A 24,290-nucleotide genomic window follows, 5' to 3' on the forward strand; every position below is an offset into this window, starting at 1 on the left:
TGGTATGGATGGATTCTATCTGTCTCTGATCTCTTTGAGTTATGTGACAGTGATGGGATTGATGGATCAATGTAATGCATATATTTAGAAACTTTTGGGGTACATTTCCAAATTACCTTTTGGAATGGCTGAATCAATTCACTGTTCCATCAATAGTACATTAGTATGCCTACCTTCCTGGAGCTTCTACAAGAATTGTCATTTCTGTTTTTTACCATCTTTTCCAATTTGATACATGTGGGGTGGACCTTATCTCATAACTTCACTGAAAAAGTTGAGAATATTTCCTTTTCACCCCTCATTTCACAGCAGAACTCTTCCTTTATCTTTCACTTCTGTCTTAGATGAGGAAGTGGTCTTTCTTCTAGCCAAGGCAATCCCCTCTACAAGCATCCTTGATCCCATCCCCTCCTGACTTCTCCAGCGGATTTCCCTCTGTATTAACCATGCTCTAATCATCAGTCTCTATTTACCAGCTTTTTCCTTCCTGTCTTCAAGGAAACCTGGGTCTTCTCTTTTCTTAAATACCTTCCTATATCTCCTCCCCTTTGTGGTTAAACTTGAAAATGCTACCTACACTCAGTGCCTCCACTTCTCCTCCTGTAAACCCTCTTCAGTCTAGTTTCTTATTCCATCATTCAGCTGAAACTGCTTTCTCTGAAGTGGCCAACCCCTATTCTGCACTATCTCACTTGATCTCATCAGTTCTTGTTGAATTATCATCTCTATGAAGACAATTCCTAGGTTTCTATTTCCAGGCCTCATCTCTCCAGTCCCACATCACCTTGTGTATTTCTCAAACCAGGTGTCCCATAGGGATCTCAAACTTAACATATCCAAATTGGAGCCCCAGCAGAAATGGCACTAGTAAATCTCCACAACCTGAAAGGACCTGAGGCTCTTGTGTGGAGTAACCTGTCAGCAATAATGGCAAGGGCAACAGTGCCTTGACAGTCTTAGTCTAAAATTGCAACATGGAAAAGATCTTTCTGGATACCCAGCCTTAGTCTAGATGGAGCAGTTTCAAGGGTTCATGATGCAATAGACCTCCTCATTCAGACACCCCAAGGTAGTAACAGAACTTCTGAAAAAGATCCCCAAAGCACTGGAGAAAAGAACAGCTCAGTTTGAAGATTATGTGGAAAGACAGAAGGGGAAAGCATCTTGAAAAACAGATGACCAGGTCTGGGATTGGTCAAGAAGGCCTGAAAACAGCCTCCCCTTCCCCTTTCTTTTTAAACACTCAAAGTGTTCAGCTAACCTCAGAGAAATATGAGTCATGAAAAAAAAGGGCATCTTCTCTGCCAAATTTTTAAAAGTTTCTCCCCCCCATCTTTGCTGCTGTCTCACTTCCTCAACATTGGTTGGGGATTTATATTGAAAGATTTCTCACCATCTCCACCAGCAACATCCAGGGAAGTAGGACTAAGAATCTCACCAAATAGTAGACTGTGTAGAACGGTTAATGGAGGAAGGTCCTGGATTCCAATGGCTCATGTGACTTGTATTCATTTGTCAGGTAAATACTGTGTTCCTAATCCAGTAGAACAGGAATATAAACACCTATATTTATACCCTGGGGATCAGCTGAGGAAGCATGTCAGACTGGTTCATATATTCTCTCTGGCTAGTGTGTTCTCTAATGATGCATTTAGCACAGTTCCTGGCATTTAGTATGCCTAATAAACATTTATTTATTGATTGGTTGATTATTGATTAATGACCAGTACATATTACCTTTCCTGTCCCCAAAGATGAAGCTTCCTGGACTTTCATGAAATTAAAAAAAATATTTCAGATTCTCCTAAACAGTGTCTTCTACTTTGAATAAGTGAATCATACCTGCATTAAAAGCATGGCATTTAGGTACTTGTCCAAAAATCCTTGTGAACTCGTGGTCACAAATGTCACAGAAAAACCCCAGGACTATTGTATGTTGGTTAAAGTGGCCACCTGGTGAAGATTTCCTTCAGCTCTGCTTCACAGGTAAATGTGAAAACAGAAAACAGGCAGCCAGGAAATTATAAATGCAGACTCTCATGCAGGTGGTCTGCTAAGATCTCATTTTCTTTCTACAATGCTGTAACAATCTGACTCTAACATTTTTAAGTCTCCCTCATCTCACTAACCACCTCCTAATCCCCTTTCCCTAGATCTTGGAGGACTAATTTCCTGCTTTGGTCAGTGTGTGCTAGATAGCTGATCTTGCTTGGACTGCTCGTTTGATTTTGCTTCATGCTAAGCTGACACTGGGTTCCTTTGCTTGAACTTTCCAAACCAGTTTCACTGTAATGAAAACCAATGTCTACTTTAACAACTTGAAGTAGAAAGGGTTTATTCTTTGCCCAATGCTTGGTCCAGTTCACCAAAGTCCAGCGAGCATTCAAGTGGTTCACCATTATGCTATTGCCTTTGGGATAAATGCTTTTGAAAGGCAATATCTTTGCTATTGTAGACACATTATATGTTTATATTTGCCTCTACCTTCCTTCCCACTCCTCACCCCTATTTATCTGTGCTGAAATAAATGGAACCTATTAATTTGAAGAAAAAATTGTTCAAAACAGAAGTATCTTTCTTCCTAAACCCTCCCTTCCTTCCCAACTTTCCTATTGCTATTCAGGTACTATAATTCTCTCAGTCACCCAGCCTCACATCCTTAGTATTGTCTGACTTTTCACTTACATATCATTCTACATATCTAGTCAGTCCATTGCCAAATCCTGTCATTCATACCTTCACAGCATTTTTTGTATATATCCCCTTCTCTCTTTTTATACCTACATCACCCTGACACAGGTCTAGACACATGCCTAGACTATTGAAATAGCCTTCTAATTGGTCTCCCTGCCTTAACTCCCTTCCCACTCCTATCCATATTCCACCCAGATGTCAAAGAGATTTTTCTCAAGTGTGATTTTAACCATGTCACCCACCCCTCTCTACTCAACAAACTTTAATGGCTCTCCATTACTTCTAGGATCAAATATAAGTCTTCTGTTTGGCATTTAAAGTTTTTTTATAACCTGTTCTCGTCCTACCTTTCTGATCTTACTCTTTCCTCCCCTTCACAAACTCTTATGATTTGAGCTACATTGGCCAAATTGCTGTTCCTCCAATATGTCATTTAATCTCCTGTCTTTGAGACTTTGCATTGGTTGTCCACTATACCTAGAGTGTTTGGTCTCCTCACCTTTGTCTAACTCTTATTTTCCCTGACTTCCCTTTAAACCTCAGCTCAAACCCCTTCTTCTGCAGGAGGCCTTTCCAAGTTCCTCCAGTTGCTATTGCCTTGTCCTCTGAGATTATTTTCCGTCTACTCTGTATATATTATGTTTATACCCATTTATTTACAAGCCATCTCTTCTGTTAGAATGTGAGCTCCTTGAAAGCAGGTAATGTTTTTGCTGTTTTCTGTATCCCTAGCACTTATCATAGTATCTGGCACATAGTAAATGCTTAACGAATGCTTGCAGGATGAGGTAGATCATCAGATTTGTTTTAATTTGCACTTTTATTAGTTATTTGGAACATTTTTTCATATTACTGTTAATATTTTGGCTTTCTTTAGAGAACTGCCTATTAATATCCTTTGACAATTGTCTTTTAGGGGATGGCTCTTGTTCTTATACATTAATACCAATTCCCTTCATATCTTGCATATTAGATCTTCATAAGACAAATTTGCTACAAAGATTTCTCCCCATTTAACTATTTGCCTTCTGATTCTAATTGCATTGATTTTATTTATGCAAAACCTTTCAATTTTGTGAAATCATAACTGTCCATTTTATCTTTTATGATTATCACTCTCCTTTGGTCAAAAACTCTTCTCATATTCATAGTTGTAAGGGTTATCACTTTCCCTTCTCATACATTTTATGAGTAAGTTCATCCCATTCACAATTCTGATTGCTCATGGTACTTTTTTTTTTCACTTTTTCCTCTTTAGTCAACAAACTTTCCTCCAAACAAAGGAAGTATGAAAGAGAATTGTCATCAACATTAATAACTTATAATTGAAAATGATCTGCCCCACTTCAAGAGGGTCTGACCCTTCTCATTTAACCTACCCCAGTCATTCTGTCCTTTGTAGACCCCTTTTTGATCCACCTTCCAAAGTTGAAATTTATTACGCTTATGACAATTACCTTCACAACTATCCCCTCTCTTTTAAACCCCACTTTCCCTGTTGGCCTGTTTCTCTGTTGAGTTAAATGTATTTCTACAACACATTTCATGTGTGTTACCCTCCCCTCTTCAGTTGTGATAAGTGAAGTTTATGAGATACCTGCTCCCACCACTGTTTTTCACCATTCGCATACTTTTCTCATGCATCCCAATTACGAACTGCAGAAAGTTCCTCCCTTCTTTCTTCTTCCTTCTCTAGTGTATTTATTTTTGCATCATTTTATTTCCTCTCTTAAATCAACCAAAGAGAACAAAATCTACTCACCTCAAGTTTGTCTTTCTTAACTCCCTTTGTAACTTTTGAAGACAGTAGGATTTTGAAAGAACAGTTGTCTCTTCTACCCCAATGTAAGCAAGCAATGGATTATCATGTAAGCATCCAACTGTTTAAATTTACTTACCCTTCCAGACTTTTCTGGAATTTTGCACCTGCCTTTCAAAGATTCTACTAGGCTGGTATTTTCATCTGGGAGAGCTGAAAATTCTCTATTCTCTTAAAAGTCTATTTTTTCTCCCACCCATTAGATTATATTCAGGTTTGCTCAACAAGTTATTCTTAGTTGTAAACATTTATTTTTTGCCTTTTGGACTATTGCATACCAAGATTTTCTCTCTGTTAATAGTTGCAATATAGTCTTGAGTGATCAATTCTAGTTTCTTAGTATCTGAATTCTTTCTTGTTGATTGTTTGCAATATTTCTTTTTTTAACCTAGCTCTGGCTGCAACATTCCTAGGTGTTTTCAATTTAGAATTTCTTTCAGGAGGCAGCTTGTGGATTCTTTCAATTTTGTACTTTGTCCTCTGTTCCTAATAGATTTGGATAATTTTCCTTTATGATTTCTTGAACTATGTTACCCAAGGTTTCTTTGTTTGTGATTTTTCAAAGGGTCATATAATTCTTAAGTTATTTTTCCTTGTACTATTTTACTGGTCAGTTATTTTTGAGAGTAGATACCTTACATATAAATACTCCTGTTTTTTAGATAGATTTTATTTTTCATCTTTTTCACTTCTTCTTACACAAACCAGATAGGTGGCACAGACTTGGAGTTTGGAATATCTGAGTTCAGATGTGACCTCAGACACTTACTAGATTTGTGTCCTTGGACAAGTCCCTTAGCTTCACTTTACTCAACTGTAATATGGAAATATCCTAAGTTTTTAGAATAAAATGAGAGAATATTTGTAAAGTGCTTTACAAACCTAAAAGTGCTATATAAGTGCTAGCTATTATTAGTAATAATTCACTATCAAATAGTTATATTATTAATATTTAGCAATGATCCCCACATGGGAGTTGGTTTCCCCCTGCTGTGGCCCACACAGCGTCCAATAAAAATAGTGCAGATTTTGCTTGTGTTAGGATTCCTCCTACTGCATGTAGTTAGTGATTAAATTGGCTCAGGCTCCTTTGAGGCTCTCAGTGCTCTTAGGCTTGTAATACCTGGCTCTGTGCCTCCTTGCACAGTGACCTGCAGAGGATAACTCTACCCCTTGATGGTTCTCTGTCAGGCCAGGATCAAGACTTGTCAGAGCTCTATTTGGTTTCTACCTTCTTTAGGGTGTACCCCCTTAAAAACTGTATCTTCCATGTCCCCACTGAGATCAGAGAGACTCTGTCTTTGTGAGACTAGTTGGGTTCAAGCGTCTTGACATATCTCTGCTCAGGGCACCTGCAGGCTTCCAGCAGGCTGCTGGAGCTCATGCCACCTTTTGCTTCTCCTTTCACAATCTGTTCTCCAAAGGCTCTTGGTCTTTCAACAGTCTTCTTTTGAAATCTTAGACTAGATGGAGGAGCTTCTTGCTGTTTCTCTTTAGTCTTCTTGGTCATTTCTTGCCTTTTTAAGATATTTAATGGAGGACTGGGGCTCCTTTACAAAATTTCCCATCATTACCTTAATCAGAAGTCCCCTGATCCTTGGTTTTTATGACTATACCAACAGATTATAAATGCTGGCAGATTTTGCTAAGCTGGAAAAACTGAATAGTCTTGATGTCTTTCTCAGCTCTTCACTTTTGCTCACCCATGCATCCAGGTTGATCACATCGGGTTGTTTCTACTTCCCTAATATCATTCACACACATCCTTTGCTCTCCATTCATACAGTCATCACTAGCTCAGTCCCTCATCAGTTTTTACCTAGATGATTTCAACAGCCTTGTAATTGGCTTTCCTGCTGCAGGTGTCTCCCCACTCCAATCCATTTTCTACCGAGCTGCTAACGTGATTTTCCTAAAGTGTCATCTGACAATTTCACTCCCCCTATTCAATAAACTCCAGTTACTCCCTATGACAACTAAGATCAAATGTAAATTTCTCTGTCTTAAATTTAAAGGTCTTTAAAGCCTGTATCTGCTCTCTGAAAACCAGACTGTTTAAAGTACAGAGAGACTGGCCAGAAGGTTTGATCTAGATTACCCATGAAATTAAAATCTATATATCTGCCTATAAATGTACATTTGCAAGGAGTTTTTTCATTTCATTTATCATAATGAATTTATAGATTTGGAGTCATACACTTTTGTAAGATGGATTGATAAAATTCTCTCTGCAGAAAGGAAGGGGGATTGGATCATAGGATGATAGATTTAGGGCTAAAAGAAACCCTGTACTACTCATTGAATATAACCCTCTTATTTTACAGATAAGGAGAGTAAGATCTTGACATGGCAAAGAACACAAGGTCCCCCAGGTAGTAGGTTTCTGAGGTAGGATTTAAATCCACATCTTCTTGATTCCAAGTCCAATATTCTATCCACAAAACTATGTTCTCTTTTAAAGATAAAAGGAAGAGATTATGGGAAGGGTAGATGATTACACATATGGTAGTGATGTTACATAGCTCAGATTGAAGAAATAGTCCTGAATAGATGAGGTTAATTGAGTTTCAGTTTTTTCCTAGAATTTTGAATCAGTTATTTGTGCCAGATAAAATGCCTTTGGAGATAACTATTCAGCATCCTTTGTCTTTGCCTTACTTATTATACCTATTCCCTAACTTCTTTTTTAGTCTCACTACTATTCTTCAAATACATATTTTTTTACTTCTTTTTTCTATTTTTGTTAAAAGTAGAAAACAAAAATTGGGGGTATTAATATACTAGAGACATTTTAAATGATGCATTTAGTATTAAAGAGAATCATTATAATAACATAAAGAAATGGCAGATTATATGTTAAATTCTACATTATATCATAATATCATTTAGCTATATAAGAAGAGAAAATGCTTTAGAAGAATCCTTTTTGATGAATACCTAAAAATTAATATAAGTGCTACATGATGCTAATTACCAGCTAACTCATAGGATGATAGCTTTAACTCTTTACCTCTGGGTCTCATATCATTACAAAACAAAACCCTGCTATCCTACTTGGGTTTAATGTTTTGTTTTGTTGTTTTTTAGAGTTACGATGTTATTAGCTGTGGTGGGAAGGGGCACAGTTATACTTACTACTAGTGTGATTTTGAAATTTAGGAAGGAAACACAAATATGATACAATTTTCGTGGTTGACGAAACTTGCGGTTTAAATCGTTATATTTCTCTTGCAGTTGAAACTCTGGATATCTCCAAATTTAGTTTGCAAAAATTCTGCTTAAGTGACACAATGGATAGAAGGGTAGAACACTAAACTGGAGTCAGGAAGATCTGAATCCAAATGTGGCCTGAGACAGTTATCACCTGAGCGACTCTGGGCGAGTCACTTAACCTTGATTCACCTCACTTTCCTCATCTATAAAATGGAAATAACAATAATACCTACTTTATTAAAACCCTAGTCCTGGAGCCTAGAGACAAATGATTTAAAGTTTAGGTTTAGATTCAAAGCTAGGATTTCCCCAAAAGAGATAGTTTAAAAAGTGCTCAATGTATAATATGAATCAGGTATTTAATTCCTACATAAAAACAGAATGTTACACATAGAATACTCACAAAACACAAATTTAAAAAAAACCCAGACCTTAAGGGGCTGATACTCAAATGAACATGAAAGAGTTTGTGGAACTGCTGATAAAACATTTTATATTTCCCTTTGGTTCTGTACCATCCCAACATCTCTTAATAATGTCTCCTAGTTAAATAGTCCAAATTTTGGATGATCATCTACAATGAAGAAATGTCCCTTGATATCAATTTATTCCAATAGACAAAAGACCTCTGAACCTTTTAAACACATAAATTTGACTCTAAACTCTTCATATCTATCGCTGAATAGATACTTTTCCAACTGAAATTAGGAAAGAACGAATATAAAAGCAGAAAAAAGACAGCCAGGCCCCCAGATATCAGCTTGCCAAGTTAGTTGAGTGAGTCACAATAACCAGCTCTTTCCTACCTTCACTTGAAATCTCAGGGTTATATGGAATGCTGGAATGGTGAAGGAAGAGAGTCATCTCTCTTTTTAATTAACACAACCCTTCCCCCATGGGGCGGGAGAGGAATAAGAAACCATCCAGTGTTTGCCATTTGGAACATCATATGTCTGAATACATCTAGAGAAAAATCTATCATCTCTGAAATGCTCAAACACGGAGGTACCAGACCCTGAAGTCCTCACAAGTTTCCCAGGAGTTCTGGGCATGTATTACCTAAGATGGCCTTTATAATCTATTTGAACATCTGCTCTACTCTCCACAGTGAAGAGTCTTCTTAAATATTTAGTACATAGGACTAAGCAAAAACTGTGACAAAGCACCAAATGTATAGGTTGTCGTTGTAGTATAATTATTCTTGTGAACAGGTAAATTCTGTAATATAGATACAGATTTCTATGACATATACATTTATATTTCTCAGTTTAAAGGCACCTTCACAAAAACTGACTATATGTTATGGAATTAGAACCTCATAAACAAACATATAAACAAAAAGACTCAACATCTTCTTTACCGGCCATGATGCAATGAACATTAGAATCAATAGACAATTTGAAGAAAGAATTCAAACTTAAGTGAAAAGGTTCCAAATTAAATAGTATAATTCTAAAGAATATATGCATTAATGTACAAATCATTGAGATAATAGATTATATTATCATAGAAAATTATGAGATGATTACTTTTGGGACACAGCTAAAGCAATCAATAGGGGAAAATTTTTATTTTAAAACACTTTCATCAACAAAGCAAAGAACCCATCAATGAACTGATAATTCAACTAAATAAACCAAAAAAAATCCACCTCCAACTAAATATAAACAGAAATTCTTAAAATCAATGAGTAGGTAAAACAAAACAAAAAATTCTAATTCCACTGAACTGGTAAATAAAACTAGGAGGTATTAAAAAATTAATAGAATAGTCAAAGAAGAGAGGGATGCATTTTTTCACCTCTGGGGTTAACCTTGGTCGTTATAATTATACAGAATATAGTTTCATTTTTTAATAGTCATCATCCCTGTGTTTTGCTTATCTGTTCATATTCATTTTTCCATGCTTTTCTGATTTCTTTGTATTCTTTGTTTCTCATGACGAAGCAATGCATGTACCACATTACATTCATATACCACAATTTATTTAGCCATTTCTTAATCAATGGTGTCAACCATCAGAATTTGTCTAAAAACAATAAACAGAATTAAGTTATATCTGTTTATTTCTCTTAAAGTGGGTGGCATGCATGTATCCATGCACGGGAGCTGCAATTCAGAAGTGAGATCTCTTTGGGGTTAGGGTACACAGTTTATGTAATCTTCCAACAGGGACTGTCACTCCATCATCATCCCCTTCTCCCTCAGAGAAAATACCTCACCAAGCCCTAACAACTGGGCCAGCCTTGGGCCTTAGACAAAAGAATGTCTCCATCCAAGTTTGAATTGAACACAATGGGCTTTCCTACTTTAGATTAAATTACTTGCAAGCTTGGTTGGGGGTTGACCAGGATAAGGAGAGGCTATGCAATCTCATTATTGGTAAGGTCCTTTTGAAGAAAAACTGAACTTCCAAAGTCAGGACTTTGGAAGAAGGGAAGGATATTGGTGTGGGGGAAAACTTCGAATTGCCAAGATATTGGTTATTAATAATCATTTTTCACATCCCCCATCTGATTCTAATGAGAGGCATAACCTCAATGAATCACTGATTTGGCCAACACTTCATCAAGGGTTTTGGGACTTATGATGAGTAAATTGTGAGGAGAATAAAAGGGGAAAGAAATTGATCAACACATTGACAAGATCAAAGGGGTGAACAGGTACATTTTTAAAGAGATTTTTTTTTGAGGGGAAAAAAGGGAAGTGGTTTAGTGAGCATTAATTGATGAACTCCCAAAGACAAGTATTCCTTCCCTTTGGATGCAAAGTACTGCTCCAAATCAGTACGGAATTTTTCCAGTCTTGACAAAATCCCAAATCTTGTCAAAAAAAGAAAAAATTCAAATTCTACTCTGGAAATTGATATTTCTGTTAATTTGCCTTCAAGGCCATGAAAATTAGAGCATTGCTTGACATAGAATGTTGTTATATTGGCCTATCAAAGTTGATCCTTTTGTTAATGTAAAAAGATAATTGGATCCTACATTTGTTTCCTGTCATCATCAGTTCTCACATGGAATGCAAATTGTACTATTAAGACTACTAACTGTGGTTTTCTAGGGTTTCCATCAAGTTGCCTCTTTGTTGTTTCTAGAGACAGCTAATGTGGCACAGGGCAATGAGTAAGAGTCAGAACAGGGCTCTGGTTCAGCTTTCTCCATGTCTCATGGGAAAGTCTTATACTAGCTGTGCTTCAGTTTCCTCATCTGAAAAAATGAGATGGCTGTATGAAGTTGCACCTGACTCTGTCCAGTGGCTAGGATGCAGCCCCCACAAAGCTGTTGGGTGCTTTGGAATAAATCTCTATGTTTCTCCTGTTGCCCTACCACAGAGATGCTGTGTGAGGTTATGGCATTCCTGGTGATGCAGACATGACTGTTCTCATTAGGAATATTTTTATTCATTTATTTTTTGTCAAGATATGAATTGCTGCCACTTCCACATTACAGATTTTCCTCCATCATTTAAAAGAAAGAATTCTCACAAGAGGCACCTTTGGGGAGAGGGAGTCAGACAAAAGACAGTTTCCTGAGATGAGGAGAAAAATCCATGTGTTGTCCCTGTCTCTAGAGCAGTTCAAATGCCAAGTTTTCCGTACAAGTATGATTGTAAATAAGCATCTCGGTTTTTTTTTTATTTATTAGAAGTTGATGTAAAAAAAAAAGTTGATGTGCTTATTTGACATCTGCTTCATTAAAACTTTTCAATGTTGAACAAAAAAGTTGTTTACTTTTTTTCTGTCATGGACTCCTTTGGCAGTCTGTTGGAAAACATGAACCCTTTCTAAGAATACTGGTTATAAATACACAGGATTACAAAAGAGATCAATTATGATAAAATGCAATTATCAAAATATTTTTGCTATCCAAATTCAGGCACTCTCTGACGTGTGTGTGGGTGTGTGTGTGTGTGTGTGTGTGTGTGTGTGTGTGTGTGTGTGTGTGTGTGTGTGTGTGTATTCCAGGTTAAGAACTCCTGTGTTTGGGCTCTATCCTAGTTCTAAAAATGACAATCTATGACCCTTATTTCTTGCCATACTGCAAAACAAAACAAAGAAAACAATTGGTTAGCATTTATATACCACATTAAGATTTGCAAAGCACTCTATATACATTATTATCTCATAAGATCCTCACAAATAGGTACCTGAAACCTCCATGTCATGAGAAGGCCTAGGCATGGTGCTCTAGCTCTTCACTTTTGACTGACACCCTGCCCACCTCTCTTCTGCACTCCTCTTCCACCTTTCCAGCTCCTCTTTATCTTTTGTTTTAACTTATTGGAATGAAAGCTCCTTGAGAGTAGGAACTGTCTTCTTTTCTTGTTTTTTTATTTCCAACTCTTAACACAACCTCTGGCACATAGTAAGGCTTAATGAATACAATCTGTCTGTCTGACCTATTTTATCTATAATCTATCCTTTGTCCAATCCAGGGGTGGAGAACCTGCAGCCCTTTGATTGAATCCAAATGGGTCACCCTTGAGCACCTAGAGGGCCACGTGTGGCCTCAAGGCTGCAGTTCCCCAACCCTAGAATCTTCCTATTAATAAGGGGATATATTGACAATATGGATTTTTGAAAGGTATCTAAACGAAGGACATTAAGTATTAGGAAAAAAAGTGAGTTGTATTTGTTTTCAAAAGGACTTTAAAAAGGTTGCACACATAAAGTTTCTATGCTGTTATTGCTTTTCTTTAATTGGTCATTTTGACATTCAGTAGAGTACTTTAAAAATATTAGCAACAGGATACTAGCTTAGAGACAGGAAACAAAGAGAAGGAGTAAACAGGCACTTCTCAACATGGCGAAGTCTAGAATAGCGGAGTCCCTCTAGGACAGGTACTGAGATAGTAAGTAACCTAGCTGCACTGTGCAGCTTAGCGAGAATAGAAGCAAGAAGACTGGTTAGGAGGCTATACCAACCCGGACACAAAGTAGCAGGAACGTATCAGAAAGGAGGGACAGTTATGAAAGACATTATAAAATAGTTTGATGATGCAGAAGGCATTCCAGGTAGAGGAAATCATGTAGGCAAAGATATGGAGGTGAGAAAATGCAAGGCATATTCAGAGAATAGTGAGTAGCTCGATTCGTCTGGAGTAGTGGGAACATACAGATTAAAAAAAACCTTGAATGCCAAGTTGGAGAGTTTGTATTTTATTCAGTTGGTCCTGGGAAACTAAAAAAGTTTTGAGAAAGGAAGTACTACATTTAGAGCAATGCTTGGACAGTATAGGATCATTTTGGGGCTCATGAGAGAGAAACTGGAGATAGAAAATTCAGTTAGGTGATTGCAATAATTCAGGTAAAATGGATAAGGGTTGGAAAAAGAAGGGACAGATGTGTTGAGATATTGATAAAGAAAAATGAAACAGATGAAAAGATGATAAAGATGAAAATGTGTTTAAATCAAATTGAAGATGCTAGACTCATAAGTTATTAGTGGAAACTAAAGATGTTTGGCAACAAATTCCCAAGATTTTGAAATTGTTGTCTAGTAAGACACCTAGGCATTGAAATGCATCTTGAATGTGTTATGGGGAGGCATGAAGGAATGCATTAATGAACATAAGAACAGCTATTCCCTTCCACAATATGACTCTTGGATATACTGTCAAAAGCAGAATATTGGGCCTGAGTGGACTACAGATCTGACCTAATATGGAAGTTTTTGTTGTTTAATCCTGGTTCTGTCTTTAAAAGTTCTGTTTAGGATTTACCTCCTCCAAGACATTTTCAGTAACTAATCCCATTTGGCTTTAATCACTCCGTTCATTCTGGTAATCTTTTATCATATTTATACATTTTTATTTTGTTGTAACTGAGTTTTGCATATTTTATCTTGTGGTTCCTATGTTCGTTTATACTTGTCCAATTTTCCTCCATAAATTCTAAGTTCTTTGAAGATAAAGACTATGGGTCCTGCCATCGTTTTTTAAACAAATAAGTATAATTTGAACAAAAGCCCTCTCCAAATTTTCCATGTCCAAAAATATATGTTCTATTGTGTACCTTGAATCCATCACTTCTGTCAGAAGGTGGGGAGCACACTTATTCATCAGTCCTCTGAAGCTGTGGTTACTTACTACCCTTTTCACTCAGTCACAGAATGATGGAGCTTAGAAGAGACTTTAGAAGTCATGGAGTGCTTCACCTCCTCATTTTATAATTGAGGGAACTGAGGCACTGAGAAGTTAAATGATCTGTCCAAGGTCACACAAGTTTAGGGCTTTTGATTCCCATGCCAGCTTTCACTTTGTGCCCTTTTCAGCACTTTGCCTAACAAAAGTGCATAATAAATGCAGAGATTTAAGGTAGCTATAAAAACAATCTACAAAGCTAATTTATTTATACTTTGTACCATCTCAAAACTTTCAGGAGGGATATCCTGAAACAGTTTCACCATAGAAACAAGGCTAAAGTGAGCTATTGGTTGCTCTGCCTTCTGTTTACTCCTTTTTTAAAAACAGTGGGAAAAAGGGAAAGAAGGAAACTGTCACTGAACTGGTTTTTTGGCCTTTAATACAGGTTTACAAATAGTGTATTTTAGCTGAGGCCAAATTTGTGAATCACCAGAAGATAAAAATCTCTTTCCCCCCCCAAAAAAACCCTGAGATTAATTTATTTTTATGATGTTGCTAAAACAATTAGATGGAGATCATTCTTTATATAGAGTTGGATGTACCTCAATTTGTAATAAAAATATAGCCTGGTCTGAATTTGAAAAATCATCAAAAGTGTTCTTTCCCTGCACCCCCCCCCCCCCCGAAAAACCTCAACAGGATGTTACAATCAACATTAAGAAGCCAGAGGAGTACATAAGAGGAATAGGACTTTGCCCTCAACCCCTCTTTTAGTTTTTTTTACTAACAAGAATTATTACTGCCATTTGAAAGGAAGTTGGCATGCTTTTAAAAGAAGCCCAAAGCATGTCTAAAAGAGGGTCAGGCAAATCCCACACTCCACACCTCATCCTTTCCCACCACCCCTAACCCTGAAGGATTAAAAAGAAAAATTAGGAGAATTTCATTCATTCAAATGGAGTGGATTTCCTCCTTATTTTAAAAACAGAAATTGCTTTTTGAACATGACAGTAAATCATAATTTTCAAATGAAGGTTTTGTCAAATTGCCTTACATTTTTTGAAAAATTTTAGCATTAGTCCCTCAAGATCTGGAACACAATTACTAATGTAATAATCTGGAAGTAGTATTAATTTCTTACAGCTGTTCTTAAAATTAACTGCTTTGGGTTGGGGTGACTGAGAAATTAGCCCCTTCCATTCTGTATCTCCTTCTTTTCCGGGTTCTTCCTTCTGAAATTTTCCTTTGAATTATTAGAGAAATAAATGGGCTTCTCTTTTTAGTAATTTAAAACTGGTTTAATGCCTATAATATTTCCAAGTTCAGGGCAATTTAAAGCTAAAAACAAAAATGAAGTCAGCTTTTTCAGTACTTTTCCCAAGAATATTGATGCTTTGCACTGGTTTTTAAATCAACGTTTTCTTCAATTTATATGCAGAGGAAGCACTTAGATTTTCCCAAAAAACTTGATAAAAGCTTTAAGTAAGCAAGGACCACAAGATAAGTTTCTCAATCAAAATGACCTATACATAGAAGAAGATACATAGTTGCTCTTGTTGTGGCAAAGAACTAAAAAGTAAGGGTATGCCCATCAAGTGAGGAGTGTTAAACAAATTATGGGATATAGATGCAATGGAATACTACTATGTTGTAAGAAAAGATGAAAGAAATGATTTCAGAAAATCTTGGGAAGATTTGTATGAAGTGATATGGAGTCAAGTGAGCAGAAACAAAAGAACAATTTATATGATAAAATATCATAAAGACAAACGACTCTAAAAGACTGAAGATTAACATATGTCCAATCATGATTTCAAAGGACTGATGATGAACCCACTTTCTGACAAAGAAGTGATATTCAAGATGCAGAATAAGACATACATTTGTGGCCATGACCAGCGTATGAATTTGTTCTGTTTGATTGTGCATATTTGCAACAAGGGCATTTCCCCCCCGTTTTATATTAGTGAGTGGGAGTGGGGAGAGGAAGAGAAAATAAATATTTGTAATTGAAAAACAAAAGGAAAGGGAAAAAAAGAAAGCTAAGAAAAAAAACAAAGTCCTCATCAACATAATGAAATTATAGGGCCTTGGCCACTGGGTGAAGTTAGCTGAAAAACAAAGAGATTTCCAACGATTAACTGAGAACATCAGTCACACTCTCTGTAGGTTAGAGAAAAAGCAGGCTTACCTCATTATAGAGTGAGCTCTAAGGAAATAACTTATTTTTCACCATTTCACTTGTGTCCATTGGAGAATGTAGTAATGAAAGGAAGGGATTTCTCTGTGACTGGCCCCACCTTTTGGGAATGGTATTTTACAGCAGTCACACCTGTTAGCAGCCAGTGGAGGAGAGTACAGCCCTGGAGTTGAATCAAGGTGATTAGAGGAGCTAGAGTTCAGCACCCAGAAATAGGATTCTGTTCAGTAGATGGTAGATCCTAGAACAGAGATTCCTGCGGCTCCCAGGATATAAGCTCAAATGCTTTTCGTAAGTGTTTAGCAACTACCTAAGATAGGATGTCAGCTGAGCCCCAAATTAGAGACAAGTGATAGATATAGTGAGTGATGACAATAAGCAGGGAGGCAGACACTGGCAGTGACTAGTTGAGCAGGATGTGGCAAAGACTTAGACACCAAGGTCAGTGCAAGCAGCATAAGGATTTCAGTGCTCACATATGCTTCAGCATTGGAAGCATGTGCTTCCTCTCCTCTTACTCACCTTGGCTACATGTGTTCATTATGTGTGTACCTCCCCACTTTTGAACTCTGTGTCTACTCACTGACATTTTGTGTATTTATGGAAAAATGTACCTCAAGTTTATCAGGGAGATGTTCTTTATTTCTGTTTTTTATCACGCTGTTTCAGTAAATGCCTTTGCTTTGAGCTAATTCTATTTTCTGGCTGACTACACCCAGGTTAAACATAGCAGTGCCAGCTTATGACTATAGTTTTAGGTGTTTAACCTTACAAAAACATCCTTAAACTCAAACTAGTCTTCTCCCAGTTGACTTAGTCTGTACGTTTCATTTGAGGGGTTTCCTCAGAAGTGGTGCTATATATAATAGATTCGGGGGGAGGGGTTAAGCATAGGATCATATCATAGAGCTATATCTAAGAGTGTCCCTCATTTAAAAATTATGCAAGATCTTCATGTAGGAGTATATTGTCTACGTGATTTTTTTTTTCTTTTCTTCTAAATATATCCCAAAGAACGTTAGTTTGAAGGTTAGTTTGGATGTGAAGCACTGCATTGTCCTTCAGAGTAGTGGATGGGATTGAATCTCTGTAACAATGGAATTGAATCTCTGTAACAATGCCTGACTTCCCTCATTCAGAGATCTCCTCTTTCTCTCCTTTCTTCTAGGGAGTGAAGTGGAAAAAATTCAAAGGTCCCTTGGTTCAAATAAATCTCTCAGCTGGGAGATACAAAGATTAGCTCAGTAAAAGGCAAAGATCCCAGCTCTTTGTGTTTTTTTAATGAAATTAGAATATTTAAAAATACACATTAATAAAATTCATGGAGCTCTGAACTTCCAGTGATTAGTTTGATCATCAAGCTGGAAAGATTTCCCAGATAGTTGTAATTAATTATCTATAGATTTTGCCCTAATCCTACTCTCTCTCTATGGCAAAACAAAAAAACCAAACAACTCTGTTCCTCTCCCCCACCCAAGTCATAAAGCATTAAAAAGGTCTGATCTTCATCTAGTAAATTATATTTAAAAAATATAGATAACTAATATTTATAATAGAAAGTAGCAAAGAAACACTTAGTAATGAACTAGGCTCCCATTTGAATGTGGCAAAAAAACAGAATAATGAATTTCCCATTATTCTAACAGTCTATACAAGTAGGCATAATCAGTCAATCCCTGCTAGATTTTCTCGCTAAACTTGAGGGATAAGCTAGGGAAAGAAAAAGGTTCTAGTCACTATTTGGCTTATAAATATCACCCTACAAAATGTTCTCCTGTTGCTGGTGCTGATGCTGCAGCTTTTGCTAATTCTCTTTTAATACTCTGTCCAAGTCTATCCAGAGATTAAAAATTGTTGCAGAGGCAGGTGCTAGGTGGCCTAATGACTAGAGCACCAGCCCTGGAGTCAGGAGAACTTGAGTTCCAATCCAGCTTCAGCTGTGTGACCTTGGGCAAGTCACTTAACCCCAATTGCCTTGCCTTCCCCCTTCCAAAAAACAAAAACAAAAACAAACCACAAACTGCTGCTGCAGTAAAAAAACAACAACAAAACTCTGCCCTCCAGTTCTGAACACAGAATAGTTCATCTCTTCAAATGAAGTTTGGATTCAGTCAAAGGGCCACATGAGGACCTAAAGGGCCACACGTTGGCCTCGAGGTCATAGGTTTCCCACCCCTGTTCTATGCCCTCTGCTCCTTTCAAGTAGTAGCTGCTTGTGTGATCCTGACTGTGGCTCCAATGTATGTGATTTTTTTTTTTGGCTGCTTGCAGTCTTTTCTTTCTGACCTGGGAGCTCTGAAATTTGGCTGTAATGCTCCTGGGAGTTTTCATTTTGGGATCTCTTTCATGAGATGGCCAGTAGATTCTTTCAATTTCTACTTTTTTCTCTGGTTCTAAGATATCTGGGCAGTTTTTCATTCTAATTTCTTGAAATATGATATCTAGGCTCTTTTTAAAATCATCACTTTTTGGTAGTCTAATACTTCTTAAAATTATGTCTCCCTAATCTACTTTCTAGGTCAGTTGTTTTTCCTATGAGATATTTCACATATCTGCTTTTTCAGTCTTATGACCTGCTGTGTTATTTCTTGATGTCTCATGCATTAGTTTCCACTTAAACCATTCTAATTTTTAAAGAGTTATTTTCTGGAGTCATGACCCAAGATGGTGGCAGGGACTCTCCAGAGAGTTAAGAAATACCCCTCCAAACAACTTTAAATAATGCCCCCAAACAAAATTCTGGAGCCCAAGACAACTTAGAAGCTTGGGAGGAAAAGTCTGTTGCACCAGGGTGAGAGATGAACAAAGTCGAGCACAGGCTACACTCCAGCAAACCAGAAATAGTCCTTGAGAGCAACTGAATCAGTAGCATTAGTAGCATCAGCAGTATCTTCCAGAGCCCTTAGCCCACAGATGGTAAGGGGGTTGCATAATTGGTCAGAAAGATATTACAGGGGTCTCTTTTTTTTCCTCAGGTGATACTTCTTTTAAACCATTTACAATATAGACCACAAATTTTTTTAAAAATTTTAACCACTTGAGACACAAATAATAACTATGTATGCTAACTTCACAAGCCCTTGAACTAATTGTCTCTACAATATTACTAAGAATTAAAGGATGGTAACTTGTTGTTGTTGGTCTAAAGTCCTAAGCCTAAGAGCTTAATTTTAGACTTAACCTTGGATGTTCCCCTACCAACAATCTATAATTTAATGGATCTGGTATTAAGCTTACAAACCTTTTGACTATAGGAAATTGCCACTAAGACATTGCAGGAAAACAATATCTCCCCAACTTCATGTCAGTTCCAGGCAGGAGTAGACTGTCAACTTGCATTCACTTAGGCTTAAAGTCTGCCAGTTGTCAGTGGGGAAATTGAGTCAGGAGAATCCTACCTCAGCCCAGGCTGATCAGCTGCTCTCCCACCCTTCCCATGAGATCACCTTTTGCAGTTCATACCAGCATCTCACAGGCTCACTGACATTATGGATTGGAGGCTCAGACTGCGTTTCTTGCTATCCATACTTGGAGTTAGACTCAGAAGAACAGATACTTAATAGTCCCATAGAATCTTAAAATAGCAAGTTCCAATAACCAGGTTTCAGATATGACTATAATTTCACATTGGCTAAGGAACACCCTTTGAGGCAAGTCTTAAGTGGCTTACATGCCTTTCTATACATGTTCTAGTTCCTGATTAAATAACAATCATAAAATCAAATTTACCATTAAAACCTTTACTTTTCCATCAACGCCAAATTTTACCTAAGGTTACCTGCCTCTAGGAAACTTAGACTAAAATTCTTTTCCCCAAACTAAAGATGTCTGATTTAGTCTCAGTAATTAATTCAGTCAATTGTTTTAATACTAATTGCTTTTACATCACTTTGTACCTTGTCCAATTTTTCTCCCCCTCTCTCCCCTCCCCCTCCCCCAATACTTTACATTCTGATTACCCCTTCCCTCAATGTGCCCTCCCTTCTATCACACCCCATCCTTCCCTTATCCCCATCTTCTCTCTTTTCTTGTAGAGCAAGATCAATTTCTATGCCCCATTACCTGTGTTTCTTATTTCCCAGTTATATGCAATAATAATTCTCAACATTCGTTTCTAATACTTTGAATTCCAACTTCTCTCCCTCCCTCCCTCCCCATCCCCACTGAGAAGGCAAGCAATTCAATACAGACTAAATATGTGTCATTTTGCAAAAGACTTTCATAGTAATCATGTTGTGTAACACTAACCATATTGCCCTCTATCCCACTCTATCCCCTCTTGTTTTTTTATTCCCTCATTTGACCTTGTCCCTTCCCAAAAGTGTTTATTTCTAACTCCCTTCTCCCATTTGCCCTCCCTTATCATTCTCCTCACCCCACTTGTCCCCTCCTCCCCTACTTTCCTGTAGTGTAAGATAGATTTTCATACCAAATTTAGTGAGCATGTTATTCCCTCCTTAAGCCATATGTGGAGAGAGTAGCTTCACTTTTCCCCTCTCCCTTTCTCCCTTTTCTCCTCCATTGAACAAGATTTTTCTTATCTCTTTTATGAGTTATAGCCTGCCTCATTCTATTTCTCCCTTTCTCCTCCCAGTATTTTCCTTCCTCACCCTTTAATTTTTATTTTATTTTTTTGTGGATTTCATCTCTTCTGATTCAACGTGTGTGTGTGTGTGTGTGTGTGTATGTGTGTGTGTGTAATTCCCTTCACCTATCCAAATACTGAGAAAAGTCTCAAGAGTTACAAATATTGTCTTTCCATGTAGGAATGTAAACAGTTCAACTTTAGTAAGTCCCTTATGACCTCTCTTTGCTGTTCACCTTTTCATGCTTCTCTTGATTCTTGTGTTTGAAAGTCAAATTTTTCTTCAATTCTGGTCTTTTCATCATGAAAGCTTGAAAGTCCTCTATATCACTGAATGACTATTTATTCCCTTGAAGTATTATACTTGGTTTTGCTGGGTAGGTGATTCTTGATTTTAATCCCAGTTCCTTTGACTTCTGGAATATCCTATTCCAAGCCCTTTGATCCCTTAATGTTGAAACTGACAGATCCTGTGTTATCCTGATTGTATTTCCACAACATTCAAATTGTTTTTTTCTAGCTGCTTGCAGTATTTTCTCCTTGACTTGGGAACTCTGAAATTTGGCCACATTATTCCTAGGAGTTTCTCTTTTTGGGTCTCTTTCAGGAGGTGACTGGTGGATTCTTTCAATATTTATTTTGCCCTCTGGTTCTAGAATATCAGGACAGTTTTCCTTGATAATTTCATGGAAGATAATGTCTAGGTTCTTTTTTTGATCATGGCTTTCAGGTAGTCCCATAATTTTTAAATTGTCTCTCCTGAATCTATTTTCCAGGTCAGTTGTTTTTCCAGTGAAATGTTTCACATTATCTTCTATTTTTCCAAACTTTTGGTTTTGTTTTTTAACTGCTTGGTTTATGCCATAGTCATTAGCTTCCCTGAACTCAATTCTCTTTTTAAAAGAACTATTTTGTTCAGTGAGCTTTTGAACCTTCTCCTCCATTTGGCTAATTCTGCTTTTTAAAGTCTCCTCCTCATTGGCTTTTTGGACCTCTTTTTCCAATTGAGTTAGCCTCTTTTTAAAGGGGTTATTTTCCTCAGCATTTTTTTGGTTCTCTTTTAGCAGGCTGCTGACACATTTTTCAAACTCTTCTATTGTCTGAGCCTTGTTTAAGTTCATTTTGGAGGCTCTGGAGGCAGGGGCCTTGACTTCATGTGACAGTATGCCTTGTTCTTCCTCATCTGAAAGGATGGAAGGAGACACTTGTTCACCAAGAAAGTAACCTTCTATGGTCTCCCCCCCCCCTTTTTTTGGCATTTTCCCAATCAGTTACTTGACTTCTGAATCCTTTGTCAAGAGGATGGTCCTATTGCCCCTTCTCTCCCCAGTATCATGTTCAAGGCTGAGATTGGATTCAGCTGCTCGATTGCTCTGGGGCTTTGGGTGGGGATGGGGCTGTCACTGAGGGCTGAGGTTTAGATTAGCTGCTCCCTACCACCAGAGGCTTTAAGCTGAACTGTCTGGACAATGGACCCAGGTTGCTTCTTGGCCACCATAGCTGCCTGCAGTCTGCTGCTGTTATTGCTGCTGTCAGGAACTCCATTCCCCTCTTGCCCTGCTGGGAAAGTCCTCCCACACTGATCTTTGGAGCTTTCTTTGTTGCTTGTGGGTTGAGGGATCTGGGACCCTCCCTGCTGGGAATTCTGCCCTGGAGGTCTGTTCAGGTCCTGTTCCTCCCAGTGCTGCACGGCCAGGGTTGGGCTCTGCTCCACGCAGCATCCTGTGAGATAGAACTTTCCTGTTGGCCTTCCAGGTTACCTTTGGCTAGAAACCTCTTTCACTCTGTTGTTCTATGGCTTCTGATGCTCTAGAATTTGTTGAGAGTCATTTTTTACAGAAATTTTGTGGGCTGTGGGGGAAGTGCTAGAGTATATGTGTCTTTCTGCTCCACCATCTTGGCTCTGCCCCACGAGGGGTCTCTTTATTGACACTGTGTGCAAGACTCTATTGTATTGCCTATGTTCAGATATGGGTCACAATCCTAGAGCAAGGAGGAGCACAGCACAGCAGAGCATATTGTCCTAAGGGAGTGGGGATTCTGGTCACAGTTCTAGGGCAGGAAAGAGTGATGGTGGTTGCTCACAGATCAGAGTACAGGTCAGGAGAGTAATAAACACACTTCTCCCTAGATTATACAACCTTTGAAGAACTGAAAACTTCCAGACTTCCAGAACTAGTTCTGAAAACAGCTAGACAAAAAAACCTGAAACTTGGGACAGTGACTCCTCCATCCAAGGAATTGAACCCAACTTTAACATAAAACTAAAAACTAAAAATCAAGAAATAGGCTGGAAAAATGAGCAAAGAACAACAACAACAACAAAAGAGCTTGGCCATAGAGAGTTACTATGGTGATAGGGAAGATAAAAACACAAACTCAGAAATAGACAACAAAGGAAAAACTGTGGCATCCAAAGACTCAAGAAAAATGCAAATTGGTCTCAGATCTAAAAAGAATTCCTAGAAGTGCTCAAAAAAGACTTTTAAAAATCAAATAACAGAGACAGAAGAAAAATTGGAAGAAGAAATGAGAGTGATGCAAGAAAATAGTGAAAAAAGAATCAATACCTTGGTAATAAAGGAGGCACTGATGATACTGAAGAAAATATAAAAAAACAGAATAGGCCAAATGGTAAAAGAGGTACAAAAATCCAATGAAGAGAAGAATGCTTTAAAAAGCAGAATTGGCCAGATGGAAAAAGATGTAAAAAAATTCACTGAAGAAAAGAACTCCTTAAAAAGTAGAATTGGCCAAATGGAAAAGGAGTACAAAAGCTCACTGTGAAAAAGAATTTTTTAGAAATTAGAATTGGGCACATGGAAGCTATTGATTTCATGAGATATCAAGAAATAATAAAACAAAATAATATGAAAGAAAAAATAGAAGAAAATGTGGAATATCTTTTTGGAAAAATAACTGATCTGGAAAATGAACAGAGACAATTTAAGAATTATTGAACTATATGAAAGTCATGATAAAAAAAGAGTCTAGACATCATCTTTCAAGAAATTATCTAGGAAATCACCTCCTGAAAGAGATCTCAAAATGAAAAGTCCCAGGAATGTTATAACCAAATTCTAGAGCTTGCAGGTCAAGGAGAAAGTATTGCCAGCACCCAGAATGAAGCAATTCAGCTATTGTAGAGCTACAGACAGAATAACACAAAATTTAGCAGTTTCTACATTAAAGGATCATATTAGATTATAATATTCTGGAGGGCAAAGGAGCTAGGATTGTAACCAAGAATCACTTATCCAGTAAAACTGACTGTAATCCTTCAGGTGAAAAAATGGATATTCAGTAAAATAGAGGACTTTCAAGCATTCCTGATAAAAAGAACAGAGTTGAATAAAAAAAATTTGACTTTCATATACAAGACACAAAAAAAGCATAAAAAGGTAAACATGAAAGAGAAATAATAAGGGATTCAAAAAGGTTAAGTGGTTTACACATATATATGGGAAGATGAGACTTGCAACTTCTAAGAATTTTATCTTGATTAGGGCAGTTAGAAGGAGTATACAAAAACAGAGAACATGGGTGTAAATTGACTAGGATGAAATGATTTTAAAAAATAAAATTAAGGGGTAAAAAAGAGAAATGCCTTAGGAGAAGGGGGAAGGGAGAGGCAAAATGGGGGAAATTAACTCACATTAAAGAGGTATGAAAGGAAGAGCTTTTACAGTGGAG

The sequence above is a fragment of the Notamacropus eugenii genome, chromosome 2, assembly GCF_028372415.1.
Source record: "Notamacropus eugenii isolate mMacEug1 chromosome 2, mMacEug1.pri_v2, whole genome shotgun sequence".
NCBI lineage: Eukaryota > Metazoa > Chordata > Mammalia > Diprotodontia > Macropodidae > Notamacropus > Notamacropus eugenii.